This window comes from Balaenoptera acutorostrata, chromosome 17, assembly GCF_949987535.1.
Source record: "Balaenoptera acutorostrata chromosome 17, mBalAcu1.1, whole genome shotgun sequence".
Lineage (NCBI taxonomy): Eukaryota > Metazoa > Chordata > Mammalia > Artiodactyla > Balaenopteridae > Balaenoptera > Balaenoptera acutorostrata.
The window spans coordinates 68,032,548-68,050,055 of NC_080080.1; the positions used below are offsets into that span (position 1 = coordinate 68,032,548).

Consider the following 17,508-nt stretch of genomic DNA (forward strand, 5'->3'; position numbering starts at 1 on the left):
TATACAATGGAATATTACTCAGCCATAGAAAAGAATGAAATAATGCCATTTGCAGCAACATGGATGGACCTAGAGATTATCATACTAAGTGAAGTCAGACAGAGAAAGACAAATATCATATGATACTGCTTACATGTGGAATCTAAAATATGATAAAAATGAACGTACTTACAAACAGAAATAAACTCACAGACATAGAAAACAAACTTATGGTTACCAAAGGGGAAAGGTGGGGGAAGGATAAATTGGGGATTTGGGATTAGGAGATACACCCTACTATATATAAAATAGATAAACAACAAGGACCTACTGTACAGCACAGGGAACTATACTCAATATCCTGTCATAACCTATAGCGGAAAAGAATCTGAAAAAGAATATATATACACATATATATAACTGAGTTACTTTGCTCTACACTTGAGACATTGTAAATCAACTATACTTCAATAAAAATTTTTAAAAAAGGCCCCAGGACTCCCTAGAATGTGCACGATATTTGCTTTAGGTTGATATCACCCTGAACACCATAGTGGAATCAGATGTTCATTTTTTTTCCAATGAAAACAAACCCCAAAGAGCATATTAGCCTGTCAGGGTAAATGAAAGTCAAATATTTCCAACTTGGTTAGTGGACAACTATTTCTTAGCTGGTACTTTTCTCTGATATACATTTAGTTTTCTTCTGAAAGCCTGACCTTACGTTGATAGTAATTGAACTGTGAACAAGATTTTTCATATGCTTAGGTGTTTTCTTGTATCTCAAATCCCATTAGTATCTTTGTTGTTTTGTGGATAAAATAACTCCTCCTATGTTCACAATGCATCACAATTCAGGAACGACTTTGGCATGAATTACTAGTATTTGTTCTTCACAACGGTTTCTATAGGAAGCTAGAGCAAGCATTATTTTTCCTTCTCCAATCCACCGCCATCCCCTACAGGAGGTTCAGAAAGCTGAAGCTGAAACTCACAATCATGTCTTCTGACTCTGAACCTGGTGGCTTTTTCCCCTAATAAATCAGTTATTTTCCATTTTACCCCATTATTTTGTGAATAATTGCCAACTTAATCATCCCTGGACACAAATGTTAAAAACATACAGACTAATGTAATGCACAAACTTGCAAAGAAAAAATGCATTTGTATGAGTTTCAAACTTTTCATTGCAACTTTTCATTGCAACTCAAGGAAACAGAATATTGGTTTTTAGGTTTACTTATTCTTTCTGCACAAACCCACAACCAATGAAAATACAAAGAAGTAATAATGTCCCTAGAAATGGAATAGAGTGAGTTAAAGTGCTGGTGCTGCTTTCTAATAATTTTAGCAGTACTATTATGTTGATCGGAATATCCTTAATAGAATCTTAGGTTAAAAAACATATGGGAAAAACAACTTTTTGGTAAAAATATGTCTATGAGATAATTTGGATTAAGTAAGTTGAGGATTAATAACTTGAGGAAAGCCTTGAAGATATGTTGATTTTAACATTTTAACAAAAACAGACTAGAAAGTTAGATTGATTACACCACTGAAAATACATTTGTAGATGACATGAAACTCAGTTAAACTCAGTTAAACAGGAAAAGACAGCTTTGTAGGAAGTTTGCACCTTCCCAGCGGACAGCAGCCAGAAAACTTGTAGTTGTCTAGGTAGGAGTCATGGGGAGAGGGCAATAGGACCTACCAGTTATTCCTGGAAATTCACCTCATCTTGAGTCATTGCTTTGCCTGACCATGGGGATGAATGGAGAGACCAAAATAATATTCCAGCCAACGATAAGGCACAACTTTATTTTGTCTGATGGTGACACCCTATTTTTCTCCAGATAAATTCTGAGCTCATATAATTTCTGTCACCATTTGTCGGAAGGAGAACACAGTTTTGACTGGTGCAAATGGTTTTAAATTATATGGCAGGGACTGTTCATTGCCCACCTCCTCATTCATTACCACCTTCATTCATAACAAGATCCTGATTTTATGTGCAGTGGTTACGTGCCCAGCTTCAGGTGACATCTCCCAGTTCTCCTTGTGCCCACATGACTGAATCCTTTCCAATGAGATGTAATGAAAGGGTTTTGTGGGACTTCTGGGGTGGCTGCATAAAAAAGGGTGAGTGTTGTTGTCTAACATGGATGGAGCTTCAGCAGTCATCTTTTTTTAAAAAAAACTTGAAGTACAGTTGATTTACAATGTTTCAGGTGTACAGCAAAGTGATTCAGTTTTATATATCTATATCTGAATATGTGTATATATATATACATACATACAGTCACATTCTTTTTCAGATTCTTTTCCATTATAGGTTATTACAAGATATTCCTAATTCATCCCTCCCCCTCTTTCCCCTTTGGTGACCATATGTTTGCTTTTTTATGTCCGTGAGTTTATTTCTGTTTTGTAAATAAGTTCATTTGTATCATTTTTTTAGATTCCACATATAAGTGACACCATATGATATTTGTCTTTCTCTGACTTACTTCACTTAGTATGATAATCTCTAGGTCCATCCATGTTGCTGCAAATGGCATTATTTCATCCTTTTTTATGACTGAGTAATATTCCATTGTGTGTATATATGTGTGTGTGTGTGTATGCCACACCTTCTTTATCCATTCATCTGTTGATGGACATTTAGGTTGCTTCCATGTCTTGGCTCCTGTAAATAGTTCAGCAGTCATCTTGAACCATAAGATGCTCTCACTGATGGAATGTTCCATGGTGGAGCAGAGAGGGAAAAAAGCCTGGGTCCCTAGTGACTATTATCCCAGCCCTGACAACCAGACTCTGGATTTCTTTTACTTGAGAGAACAAAACCTTTTGTGGCTACGGCACTATTTTCATTTCTGCTATGTGTAGTCAAAATCCCTAATGACATCTTCTAACTAACACTACTATTTTTTCCCCTCATTCTACCACCATCCTATATTTAAAATGTTAGGAAAACATGGGTTTTTAAAGCAAACCAGAAGAGTCTGATTTATGTTCAAAATAGAAAAAAACAAAACCTGTGGTTAAATGAGATTTGAAGACATAAGGAACTACACAAATAAACGTGCAATTACAAGTTATGGTAAATGCTAAGAAATCCATAGGGGCAAGTGGGAACACGAAATTCTCTCAGCAGGCTTTAAGCTCCAACTAATAATTAACTAATATTTAAGGCAGTTTAAGGTTTCTGGGTCAATTAAAGAATGTTAGAAATTGTTCATTAGCTATGGAAATGAAAAGCAGAAATGGATTCCTCTAGCTTTTGGTAATTTCCCAGGCTTCAAGTGGATTTCATTATGGTGTGAATTGCCCTTTAGCATCTTAAAAAAAAGCCTGAAGTCTTTTTGTAGACAATAACCAGTACTCTACCTGAGTTTTCTTATAAGAGGTTAAATTGTAACCCCCCAATGATAAATTTTCATATTTCACATCCAGAGGAGGAATTTTCATACTTTCAAAAAATTTGCTTAAGATAGTTTATTATTGTCTTACCTAATTGCAGAATTTTATTGGATAAAAAGATGGTAACAAAACAACCCCTCTGAAGGAATGCTGAGACATGTTTATTCATGAGAAAAACTTAATTACCTCTCTTCACCTGCGGACCTTTTCCCTTTTTTCCTTCTCACTCTTGCAAATGAGACTTCTGTTTTTGGTTGAAAATACAGATTCTGCCTTAACTTGAATAGCAAGGATTTTCTAAAAAAAACCTCCTGAAACCCAAGGTCTCTATGCTTTAAAGGAATTTTTTAAAAGGGTTTGTTCTTTTTTTTTTTTTTAAACAACACCTTTATTGGAGTATAATTGCTTTACAATGGTGTGTTAGTTTCTGCTTTATGACAAAGTGAATCAGCTATACATATACATATATCCCCATATCTCCTCCGTCTTGCATCTCCCTCCCACCCTCCCTATCCCACCCCTCTAGGTGGTCACAAAGCACCCAGCTGGTCTCCCTGTGCTATGCAGCTGCTTCCCACTAGCCATCCATTTTACATTTGGTAGTGTATATATGTCCATGCCACTCTCACTTCATCCCAGCTCACCCTTCCCCCTGCCCATGTCCTCAAGTCCATTCTCTAGGGGCACGACAGGAATAAAGAAAAAGGGTTTGCTCTTCATATATGTCTCAGTTACGTGTCAGTTATACACCTCAAATTAGGATTTTAGAAACTCAAAGTAATACATAAGTGACACACTATTCTTAGACTGGTGAGATTGACTCCACAACAATTACTAATGGTTACTCCGACGTTGCCATTAATAAACTAGCAAAGTTTAGGAGGAAAAAATATGAATGCACAAACAAAAATACCTTATTCAATTTGATTTATGTTTAGCTACCAGGAAATGGAAATTATTTGGGAAATTTGATTAGTGTAGTTTGTGTTCTCCAAACTGTTGCATGACGTGGCACACACAGAAAATAAAAATATCAATTATGCACAGCACATTGGAGTAAGCAGATGAGGGGACTCTGGCCAGTCTGGCCCTTCCCAGCCATCCTGAACTGCGGACATGGGCATTTTGACACACCTGTCACCTCTTTGTGGCCCACTGCCAATGCAGAGGGACTACTAGGGTGTTGGATTCTAGAGAAGTGAATTGGGCTATGAGGTTTTTAAACTGATGTTGCTATTTTTTCCAAAAAATACGATGTAGAGATATTGAAAATAGAATATTAAAAAAATCAGAGCCTTAATTTCTATATTTGTATGTATTATGTACCATGGTGTTTTTAGAGTAAAAAAAAAAAAAAAAAGTAAAAAGTAGTCTGATTTGACCAATAAGAAGAATCAATTGGACAACCAACCTAAATCTCCACTTCACAGAAGCACAGACTCATAGAAGTCATAGACTCATAAACTCATAGACTCATAAAGTCAAGGATGGACTTTACAAATCATCTTATTTAACTTATTTTATTTTATTTTATTTTTTTTATTTTTAATGCTATTCTTGTCTGCTTACATTCTTTTTATGTATGTATGTATGTATGTATGTATGGCTTTGTTGGGTCTTCGTTTCTGTGCGAGGGCTTTCTCTAGTTGTGGCAAGCGGGGGCCACTCTTCATCGCGGTGCGCGGGCCTCTCACTATCACGGCCTCTCGTTGCCGAGCACAGGCTCCAGACGCGCAGGCTCAGTAATTGTGGCTCACGGGCCGAGTTGCTCCGCAGCATGTGGGATCTTCCCAGACCAGGGCTCGAACCCGCGTCCCCTGCATTAGCAGGCAGATTCTCAACCACTGCGCCACCAGGGAAGCCCCTAACTTATTTTAGAATTGAGGAAATGGAGGCCTCGAGTAATCAATGATACCTCAAGTAACCAAATGTATACTGTACAAAGATTTCGCATACCTTTTCTAATTGGAATCTTCCAGTAACCCTTGGCAGTACTCCCTATTTTTGTAGGGGTGGAACCAGATTCAGAGAGGCTAAGTGACTGACCCCCAAATCGCTGTTTCTCAAGGCAGAGAAGGAACCCCTCATCTTGTACTCTCCTACTGCATTACAGAACCTTCCATCATGATCACATTTGAGTTATCCATTGCACTTAATGCACAACTAAGTTAAAGCAGTTTCCTTCGAGTTCCATGAATATTTTCGCTGAGGCCAGTTCTGTCTTAAGGGAGTTGCTCAAATGAGTAAATTGCATTTGTAGCATGAAGAAATGCCATCACCCCTACCCCACCCACAACCCTAAAATTTGTGCAACCCTCTCCAACTTTCTTCAGGGGTTTATAGTGGTGACGTCCAGGAGAAGTTATGCCACTGAAGAAGGTACGGGAGGGTATACATCGGGTATATTTCCCTGCAAACTTACCATCGGTCTTTCACTTGTGGATTCTATCTGGCAAAAGGAAAAAGAAGGCATAATAAATATTTATCTAGAGTGGAGCTCTCGAATGTCATCCTATAGCAAGAACATGCACTCCTAACCACGGTCAGCAACACACACAAGTAGGCAGAGAAACCTGGGCGGGAAACACCATCCCCAAGCCAAACAGCCTGTGCCTCTGTCCTGGCACGGAGACAGCTCCTTGAAACAGAAGTAGGCCTGCCAGAGCAGGACAGACAGATTTGGAAGTTCTGCCGTCTCACTTACTAGTCGTGTGATTCTGGAGAAGTCAACATCCTCTCTGAATCAGTAGTTTCTCGTTTCTAAAATGCAATAGCTCTGCCTGTCTTCCAAATGACTGAAAATTCGTGGAGCGCTTGATAAACACGAAAGGTTTTGTAAATGTTAGGCACTCTAATATTTTGGTCTCTATTTACAGAAAATAATCTATGTCATGGTGTCAGGGGGAAAAGCGGCTCAGGGTCTTATCAGTGTCTCTGTCTTCATGGTACAGCTAGCATTCCATGAGTGATAAATGGATCCGGAGCCCACATGGATCCCATTTCTCCATCTATTCCGGCACCTTCCCCCCTCATCAGATCAGATCAGTCACTCATCCTGTCAATTTTGTCATCTAAATGTTTCTCAGTTCTGTTCCCCTTTCTCTATTCCTTTCCTCACTCCCATAGTTTATGCCTTCTTCTTTTTTCCAGATCACTAACAGTTTCTAAGGGTCTGTCTCCTACCTGCTTCCTCTTAAATTCATCTTCAACTCCCCTGGGGAACCAGAGCAATCTTCTTAGATGCTAGCCTAACCATGTCTCTTCCCTGTTCAAAATTCAACGTCTTCCCAAACATGGCTTTAGTGTTAAAAAGGCCTTCTAGATTCAAGCACCAGCATGGTATGTGCCCAACCAACTCCACTCCCACCAAAATGGTTGATCTCTTGTTTATTCACTAAGAAAATTTAGACATCAATGAGGCCTTCCTTGACCTCCCCTTGCCACTCACACACCGGGAATTCTATCACTGTCCCTCTAAAGCCCGCCCAGAATTTAGCACACCACAGGGGCCTAGTAAATGTTTGTGGAATAAAAGAATGGATGTCTAGATGGTAATGTACTCCTTTACGAGTGCTTCTTCAACCCAAATGTAAAATATCTTAAAAAATAATTGGCGGGCTTCCCTGGTGGTGCAGTGGTTGAGAATCCGCTTGCCAATGCAGGGGACACGGGTTCGAGCCCTGGTCTGGGAAGATCCCACATGCCGCGGAGCAACTGGGCCCGTGAGCCACAATTACTGAGCCTGCGCGTCTGGAGCCTGTGCTCCGCAACAAGAGAGGCCGCGATAGTGAGAGGCCCGCGCACCGCGATGAAGAGTGGACCCTGCTTGCCGCAACTAGAGAAAGCCCTCGCACAGAAACGAAGACCCAACACAGTCAAAAATAAATAAATAAATACATAAATTTATAAAAAAAAAAAAAAAAAATTGGCTGCCCCACCCTCTGGTATTTTCAAACCTACCTAAGTATCTGATTAGCAATTGCCTGAGACAAGATCTTTTCATATCTGCATATCATAGTATAATATAAGAAAAATTAGGGCAAGCCTTTTTCAAATAGCACGTGATCCTTCATCTTTAAAAGGCTTTCCTTTTTCAGTGAGCTGCAATCTTTCTCTAAAAGATCATTTTCATTCAGTAGACTCAAAAAAAGAATGAAAAGCTGAATGCCTGACTTTACTCCCAATCAGTTTGAAAGCCATCGCTTAGTTCTTAAGTTGTCCTTTCCGAGAACAAAGGCTCAGGTATTTGGATTCTGAAGCGTTCCCATCAGCCTTCTGGCAAGTGAGGTGATAGCAAGGTGAGTGTGAGAGCAGAGGGAGGGATTCTCGGACACACGTGCCCCAGTTCTTTTCAAAGACAGCCCTGAACACTAGCCGGTATACAGCTGCAGGGCTCAGTCCTGGCTTATCTCACTTTGTTTTGGAAATAAACTGCAGGTTGCAAACAGAAAGAAGACTATAGCGTGGGAAGGCTTAGGCATGACAGGACTGTCTGTTTTTTCTCATTGCCTCATTTTTGCTCAGTGCTTTGTTTCCAACTTTCCATAGAAACCATTACTAACTATTCCTCCCTCACCTTCTAGAAAAGTGCTTTCAAAACTCACTAAACTTCCCGCCTACCTGGGGCAGACTCCTGAATATTCGAGAAAGGGGTTCTGGCCTTAGTACATGAGCCTAGAAATCTCAAACCAAATTTCTAGACACTAAACACAGAAAATGGGTGTGGGACCTGAAGTTATTTAGTTTCTAGGGCTTGTATAGGAGATCAGGGGTGAGAAGCATGTGCCTGGAAAGAGTTTAATTACTCAGAAAAAAAAAAAAGGCAAAACAAACTAAGAAATCAATATGCAAACAAACAAAACAAAAAGCAGGCTGATTACTTCTCCCCTCCCGCACCCCCTCCCCCAAAAGTCATTTTCTCAGGTTGTATAATATTTCAATTCCAGATGCACAGTTAAAAGAGCCTTGAAAGGACACAGCCTCCAAGGAATCTGAAAACCAACTAAAGAAGCAAGAAGTTGAAAGTCAAAAGTTGTCGTCTTATATTGCACAAAGCACTACACATCACAGACTCTCATTTCAAACGTCAGAGGTTAGCCTCCATGCCTCTGACACGACGGCAGGCATGAAGCATTTCTGGAAGCTGCTTTGCCCTTTATGGGAAAAATGGGAAGCACATGATTTGACTGTCATGGAACAGCTTAGTATGAGGAAGACTCTTCTTGAATGAGTCACATTTCTGAGGTACCCCTAAGATGCCCACACCCATGCTGAGAGCAGAGCTAAGAATTTTTATATCTATATAATATGGTGTACTCTTGGAGACCAGAAGCTGGATCAAGAAAATCTCTTAACAGAACTATACATATTTAATCATAGTTTCTGGCAACAGAAATCCATAAATAGGACATGGGTTGAGGTTATTAAGAAGAAATGTATGAAACTACCAAGTGATTGATAACCTCAGGGGCTCAGGGAGAAGGAATTTTCAGCCAGGGTGCAAGCATTCATTCAACAAACCTCCAAAGCACCACCCTGCGTACCATGTGCTGTCGGGGATGCCCAGAAATCTGGGTATTTGCACCTGGTTCATGAGCTAATCTCCTTCCACCTGCAGAGAGAAAAGGAGAGGATGCTCTGAAAAGTTCCAACTCAGCTTCGCTCTCTCCCAAGGGCACAGGTGCTCTTACGGATGTGCCCAATGTGAGTCAGAGGTGCTAAGAATAAAAGCTCACATTGCTTGAGCCCACGGTAGGTGCCAAGAACAGTGCAGTAACAGCCCACAAAACTGAGGAGGCAGGACTATTTTCTCCATTTCAGCGGAAGGAACTGAGGTCCAGACAGGTTAAACAGATTTTCCAACGTTACATGGCTAGTCGGGAGAGCCACGTTGGGCAGGAACATGGTTTTCTACCATTTCACCAGACTTCCTGGCACTTTCCACTCTGTGTCGTGTTTCTGTAGCTTCTTCTTCTGAAATACTGGCATAAAAATTGGACAATACATCCGCCACACTGCTCTAAATGAATAGACTCTTATCTAGTGAATCAACATACCAAGCACCCCTAGGAAAAGGAAATATCTTCCAGTGTCTGGGATCTGGGGCTCCATCCTTAGTAATTTTGTTTGCCAAATGATCATCTTAAAATGCAACCCACTTTAGCTTGGAGAATGTGGCTAATGTGTTCCCGTCTGCCACGCCCCCCGGCCGAATGTACTGAGTAGTGGGGTGTCCTGCTTACCACAGACATTGATAAACATAAATAGCAGGCTGCAAAGAGAGTCTGCATGTCTTCTGATACGTCGTAGTAATGGTAGGACATCAGTTGTTTTTTAAAAAGTTTACCTTATTGAAGTATAGTTGATTTATAATGTGTTAATTTCTGCTGTACAGCAAAGTCATTCAGTTATACAAGTATATACATTCTTTTTCATATTCTTTCCCATTATGGTTTATCACAGGACATTGAATATATTTCCTTGTGCTATACAGTAGGACCTTGTTGTTTATCCATCCTAGGTATACTAGTTTGCATCTGCTAATCCCAAACTCCCAATCATTTCCTCCCCCACTCTCCTCTCCCTTGGCAACCACAAGTCTGTTCTCTACATCTGTCTGTCTGTTTCTGTTTCATAGATAAGTTCATTTGTGTCATATTTTAGATTCCTACATGTAAGCGGTATCATATGATATTTGTCTTTCTCTGTCTGACTTACTTCACTTAGTATGATAATCTCTAGGTCCATCCATGTTGCTGCAAATGGCATTATTTTATTCTTTTTTCATGGCTGAATAATATTCTATTTTTACATGTATCACATCTTGTTTATCCACTTACCTGTAAATGGGCATTTAGGTTGTTTCCAGACATCCACTACTTTTAATTTAAATTGCAAGTGACACTCAGGATCATGGAGTTTATACAAAGTACGGAAAAAATTTATGCACGTAAGCACAGGCATGGGGCTTCGTGGCTCCCACAACACCAAACAAAACCAGAAGGATTAGATGGAGGAGAGGTGATGTGTGCAAAACACCAGGGCATAAATAGTATAAAAAATCATGATCAAGTCCAATTGATGGAGGTTTCCAGCATCTAGGTGATTTTCACCATCAAGTGTGGGGTGCTAGTGATGGCAGACAGGGCTCTCGTGGTTTCCCCTTGGACAAGGGTGGTTGCGTTGCTCTCTGACAGTTGGCGTGTGGTTTACCAATTGAAACCTTCATCTTATCTAAGCCAGTTTCACGGATTTTATATTAGAAGTATATAAGGCTAGAGCTTTACTTCGTATGTCATGGCGTCAGAGGGGCTATTTGCCTTTTTCGTATCCAGCAACTGCCCTCTATTTTTGTAAATGGCTCTGATTTTTGGCTTTGGGGGAATCATTTCTCCCCCCTTGCTATCCCATGGACTTTTAGGAATATTCACACCTCCCGCCCCTCCCCCCATTATGAAATGCATTCTTTTTCCCTCTCCTCAGCAAGAGTGATTGTTTCAAAGACTAAGTGTTGGCCAAAGCCAAGTCATTCAGAGCTGGTGAGACTCACTGCAGAAGCTATGCTGTTTGAGCTGAGCACTGTCATCCACTGACTTAAGACTGTGAGGATGAAAAGTTGGAGTGGCAGCAGCCACATTGTAAACATGAGGCCATACACATGTCTAAACATAGAGCTCTCTGCAGCAGGCAGAGCCAAGAGAGGTATGGAAGGAAAAAGAGTAGGACACTTTAACTGAGCTCCAGTACAGCTCCAGCTGCAGTGAGCAGTGGTCCCTGGAATTATCATTTGTAAGCCAAAACACTCTTGTTGCCTAAGCCAATTTGAGCTGATTCTTTTTCTATTTCAACCCGAAGTATTCTAAATTACATACACACACACACACACAAAATGTAAAACTTTAACTTAAAAAACAGCTTGCTTTTATGATTCAAACAACCCTTATGAATCCTACTATTATTTCACTTCCAATCAGCACATTCTTATCTGAATTATTTAAAATGTTTTCGCTTAAGAATTAATTATGAATGGTGACTTTTGTGTTTAGGACAATTTAAAGATACAGTTCTTGTTAAATATGTATGACATTGATTGTATCAGTGTACCATTCACTTCACAGAACTGGGAAATTTGTAATCTCGCCAACCTCCTCAAATTGCCTGTGAGTACTACTATCTTGTCTCATTTCTCTGAAGTCTCAAAAGAGTGGGGAAATAAAGTCTTAGAATCCATTCATTTGTCAAGGAAATGCAGTCCATGACATATGGAAGATCAAGCTGATTTCATCAAAGTTGAAGGTTGAACTGGTAATAAAACAGATATAAGTAAAAGGAATGTAATATTACTGCTTTTCTGGCAATTGTTCTTATGTATTTTAAAACCTCAAATGACGGTGATGCTTCTAGAAATATATCCCTGTTCTTCACAGCTGGTATCTCCAAGTGCACTAGATTCTTGTTTCTTATGGCATACAAAGAATTCCCTTAAAAACTGAGTTAACAGTAAGTCACCCATGTTACTTACTGTTGACCATGCATGATTTAGCATGAAAATTGACCATGCACAATTTAGCGAAAAGGCCATTGTGTATCTCTTAATTTAGGAGTTTCTCAAAGATCCGTTTGGCTCTAAAGATGTAATATGATATTACAGACATTTAAACAAAGCATGTGTTAATGCTTCCTGAATTTTTCAATTTTCATTTGGCCCTTGGAGATTGCCTATTTAATTAGTAGCTACTTCCTGCATGAACTGCAAAGTAAGTGAACCTAAGCGTTCAATAATGTCAAACGTACATTATCAAGTATATTCAGTCTCAAGGTGAACTTGGATCATGTAGCTCTCACTAAAGTCATTAACAGAAGATCTTCCTAAACCACTGATAGCTTCCTTATCATTTCCATTCCATGTCACGGTTTTTGTCATTATCATAACCACTAAGAATAAAACTCCCTTAAGCTGGGAAAAATAGTCGACTTTACAACTGAACCTTGCAAATATTTCTCTTGGTCCGTTGTTTGCCTTTCAACTTTGTTTATGGAGTTTTCAGCTATTCACAACCAGCCTTTGACTTTAATACCACAATAGTGCCAGATTAGGGGTAAAAATAACCACATTCTTTCCAACTTGTTTGGTTTTGGAACAAATGGCCCACGGGCTTTTAGAGTTAGGTTTTACCACTCTCCACAGCCCAATACGACCCTGGCCTCGCTGGGATTGTAGATATCTATGATCAGGTTTTTTAACAGCTTTTGCATAAAAGCAAGCACAAAGAAGACTCTATAGAAACAGTAAGAGTCAAATAATTGTTCTTAATCACTTGGTCAGTCAAGGTTCTAATCTGTGATTTTCTTATATTAGTACATTCAGATTAATCAATATTCACATCGAAATTTTATCTGTATTCACAATTATTCTAATTAGTAATAAATCTATGATATCTAAGGGTCAAGCGGGTAGTCGCCCACTTTCCTCTTGCATTCTTTTTCCATTTTCTTACTGTAGAATGCATTTAAAGACCATACAATGCATTCTCTTCTTTCAGAGGGTAGTGAAAGCACTAGTTCCTTTCTGTGTATGAGCTGACTTTTCTAACAGTTAATAGTAGCGGCGAAGTATCTGCTGTTGTTTTGGAAAAAAAGGAGCTAGTGACCTGTTTTTCACAAGGCTAATGAATCTGTTCTATTCATATTGCTGTCCAGTGTTTTGGTTTTGTTTTGTTCTTTAAGAAGTGAAGATTTTTTTCTCCCTAAAAATTGAAAATTCCTTGAAGGTTCAATGAAGCTTAAAGCTTTCTCATGGGTCTGTTTTGAAACACTTATTTTAAGACATAGAATGACTCGTTTCCTTGCAAGACCCTTGGGCAAAAAAACAAAAAACAAAAAACTTTTAAATAAAAGATATAAAGTTTGAGGTTCTATGATGACCTGAAGAACAATTTCGTCATCTAAATGGATATGTTGCTTCATCTAAGGCTTTGTGTCTCAATGTTCTTGAATGGAGAGTGGTGACTGCATTAATACTCTTGCTTCCTATCCCCTAACTTGTGTTCCTCTTGGAGTGTCAGTACAGCTAAAAATTATCCTACTGTACGTCATCAGCGGGCAAGTGAGTCTCAGGTCTTCAGCTGAGACTGCCATTAAGGATGTGAATTCCTGAACTTGGTAGCAAAGCATTCTCTCCAAAGAGGGTGGTGCTGTATTTAATCAGCTTAGCCTCTCTTGCCTATGGTGACCCTTAGCTGTGGAGCCAACGCATAAGCAGAAACAAAGAAAAAAGCCTTCTTGGGAATTACAAAGAAAGAGAAAAAGAAATAAAATGTATTATAAAGTGTCTACATTTAAAAAATGATTCCAGGATAGAAAATACTTCTAAAATGATGTTAAGATCTAGAGTCCCAGTAGGGACCTCTTTCAGTCACAATACAATTGACTTTTCAGCTTCCATATTAATTACTGTAATCACAACTCCAAAGCAGCCAAATGTATTGACTCAGAAAGACTTTTTTAGGGGTTATAATCTACACAAGTTTTGGGGGAAAACAACATCATCTTAAAAAATGAGAAATCACTTTTTTCTCCACCAGTAGAAGGGAACACTCAGTGGGTTGGGATGGAGACAGAGGAGGCTGGTGGCGGCTTGGCTGAAAATTTGCCGTGAGAACAAAAACTACCTTTGGAGTTTACTGTGGGCAGAGTGCCCTACTGGTGGGGAAAGGGGAAATTAAAAAGGAACACTATTATTAAGGAGATAACTATATTTTTGGAAGCTCTTCATTCATACATATATGCAAACCTGAAGATAAAAGAGCCTTTTAAAGATCAACACTTATAAAAGCAACACGGACAGTCTAAGGAGAGCATGGAAGTGAGCTAGGCCTGGTCGTCGAGAAGTTAGTTTCAAGTGGTATTTGGACAGCGTGGTGAGTAAGAACCCAGGCTCAGGGAGACCTGAATTGAAGTCCCAAATCTGCTTCTTGCTCCCTGAGCTTCCGTGGGCGAATTACTTACCTTTTCTTAGGTTTCTCTTTTGTAAAGTGGAATAAGAATCACGCCTATTACCTCCTCCCGTTCTTGTGGGGATTGAAGAGCTGGCAAGAGCGCGGAAATGCTAGCATCTTCCTGGCACACAGGAGGCCCTCAACGTGTCCTTTCCCTTTTTCTCACTCCACCCCTTCTCAGAACTTCCTTATGCAGGATACCAATAGCTCCAACCACTTTGGAAAGGACAGTTGTCTGATTTGATATGTTGGTCAAAAGGCATAGAAAGTGTTAATTTAGGTTTGGGTCAATGCCAGTATTGAGGGTTAGTTAGATTTTCCTCTTTCTAAAATAAAGGAAGGAGACTTCATGTCCATAAACAACCTATGACCCTCGACTGAACCCTGGAAAGAGGTACAGACAGTTTCAGGCCTGTGTTGAAGGCTGGCTTCTGCACACTATCAGTTTATTAATGGTACTGTTGGGTGATCTGGGTTTGTTTTTCTGCTTCAGGGCAAGACCAACAGAGAGATTTCCTAAATGATGAAATAAAAACTGAAAAACAGTTTAGGCAGTTGTTTTGAGAGGTTCTCCATGGATTTCATAGTTTTTCCTCTACTCAAGTAACCAGATGAATCATGGTTGTTTTGACTGTGATTTCATGAATGAGAAGTCAGGGCGGAATAGGCATAACCATGTGATAATAAGCAAGTTTTGGTTTTCCGGAGACTTCAATTTTCTCATTTGTAATAAGGGGTGGTGGAGATATTGAATTATCTCTAAGGCTTATTTTAGCAAAGAATCTCTAAGAATAACAGACTGAGCCTTCCCAGTGGTTCACTATGTCTCAGATTCTGCATAGACTATAGTTCTGGCCATTGATAGGTATCCAATAAATATTTGTCAAATAAACGAATGAATATGGAGAGTAGTCCTAAATATGCCTACTTTTTCTGTCTGCTCAAAGTGCTTGATGGCTGAGTGTCTTGATGAGCCTTAGATTCTGACACAGTCCTACACTTGATGTCAGCAGTAGGGCAAGAGGATGACCAGTTGCTAGTCAAGCAAGATTCCTCAAACTCTAGTTTTCCTGGGACAGATGGAGGGCAGATTGCCTGCTGCATTCATAACTCTCTGAATGTATTTACTGCTTTTATTTCATCTCTCTGTTGGTCTTGCACTGAAGCCGAAAAAATGAACACCAAATGGTATCATTAATAACCTGATAATGTGTGGCAGCCAGCCTCCAACACAGTCCCCCGTGATTCTCACCTCCTGGGAGTCACCTTTGTGTAACTTAGTGGGGCTGACCCAGGTAACTAACAGCATATTGCAGATATGATGGAGTATGACTTCCGAGGCCAGGTCATAGAAATCATTGCTGCTCTGCCTCGTTGTCTTAGATCACCTGCTCTGGGGAAAGCAGGCCGCAATGGTGTGAAGACACTCAAGCAGCTCCATGGAGAGAGGTCCACTTGGCAAGGAACTGAAACCTCCTGTTAATGGTCAGCACCCATGTGCCCACCATGTAAGTGAGCCAGCTTAGAAGAGGACCCTCTGACCCCAGTCAATCCCTCAGATGACTGCAGGCCTGGGTAAGGTCTTGGATTGCAATGTCATGAATGACTCTGAACCAGAACTTCCCACAAGTTCCTGACCCCCAGAAATTATATGAGATCATAAATGGCGATTGTTATTTTAAGCAACAAACATTCAGGGTCATTTTTAATGCAACAATAGATAACTAATATAATAGGATTCCAAAGAAGGTTGATTTCACGAGTGACTGAAGTCACCTTTCAGTTTCGTAGTGAGAGTTAGTGTTAACTGTTAATAATTCATGAGAATAAGGAGTACAGGTGTCCTGAAAGTTTAACAGCTCTATCAGTGATGGTTCAAAGGAATTTTCTAATGGCTTTTTCATAAGATCCTTACGTCTTTTTCCCTTTCTTATGTACAGGCACTCTTTTCCGATCTATCACAGTGGTTTATAATAAGCATGAGTTTGGGGACTGACAAGCTGGGTTTTGATTTGGGCTCTGCCGTGTGCTAGCTAAGAGAACTTGCACAAGTTAAAACTTTCTGGACTGAAGCTTCCTCATCAATAAAGATGATGTAATGGTACCCACCTCATGGATATTGTGAGGGTTAAATAACCTAATATATGTGAAGTTCTTAGGACAATAGCTAGTACACAGTAAGCTCCCTGTAAGTTACCATTTTTGTTACCAGTTTATTTTCACAACTTAAACATATTACCCCTCTCATAGTTTCTACTTCTTTTTACCATGATCCCCGCCTTCCCCAGCGAGACGACGTCTCACCAGTACTGATATCCCAAAGCCATGCGTGGTGATCTCATTTCATCCCTACCCCCAGACCTAAATGATACCCTACCTCAGGTGACATTGATATGACTCTGTCTTCTAAGAGTTGTATATCTGAAAGTTGGATTTTTCAAAGAACATTTTAGGTAACCAAATATTCCAGTTTTCTAGGCAGAGTTTACCAGTATATAATTAAAGAAAACCAAGAAAAAAACATCAAGAGTTGCCTCAATCTCAAAGCACAATCCTAAATTGACCCATCTTTTGAGAACCACATCTTTTTCACTGACTTTTTCTGTATGAGAGAAGAAATTAGAATTCGCTCCTGTCTATAAGATTTTTCATTCTTTTTCCTATTTGAGTAGTGGTGGGAGAATTATGAAATCCAACCAATCATGACAACTGTTCCATCTCACAGGAATTGTTGAATTGGGGATTTAGGGTGGCTCAGAAAATTAGCATATTTATACAGTCTGCCAATTCTATTTGAATTCAGTGGTGGGGGAAAGAGGAGAGGAGAACAGCAGGTGGTTTCATCAAAATCTCCGGGAAACTCTGAACTCCTCATTTTTAAGGTTAGGAGGCAACGTGCCAAAGGTCACGTGGGGCAAAGGGCAAGAAGACTGAAAGGGATTAGAAGATAGAGACTGTGGGCTTGGACATAAAAAGAGTTACTGGGAAAGCAAGAAACTAGTGGACAGATCACATTTTATTGTTTGGCTTAAATTATTTAGCAAAACTAACCTTCTTTTAGTTTAGTGCATTATCCTGGGGGTGGGGAGGGCGTAGGGAATCAAACTATTTA

The 17,508-nt window shown here is 39.8% G+C and overlaps 1 protein-coding gene across 5 annotated transcripts in view; it reads right to left on the minus strand.

Moving 5' to 3' along the window:
* The window catches only part of SULF1 (sulfatase 1), a 158,310-nt gene that overhangs the window by 87,566 nt on the left and 53,236 nt on the right, over positions 1 to 17,508 (minus strand). The window contains exon 3 of one of the 5 annotated variants that reach the window (XM_057532225.1): positions 5,822 to 5,844. The exons of 3 other annotated variants lie outside the window; for them this stretch is intronic. The gene's annotated coding sequence lies outside the window, so the exon portion shown is untranslated. Of the gene's footprint in view, positions 1 to 5,821; positions 5,849 to 17,508 lie in introns of all 5 variants that reach the window. One more of the 5 variants, XM_057532224.1, reaches the window with a different exon arrangement.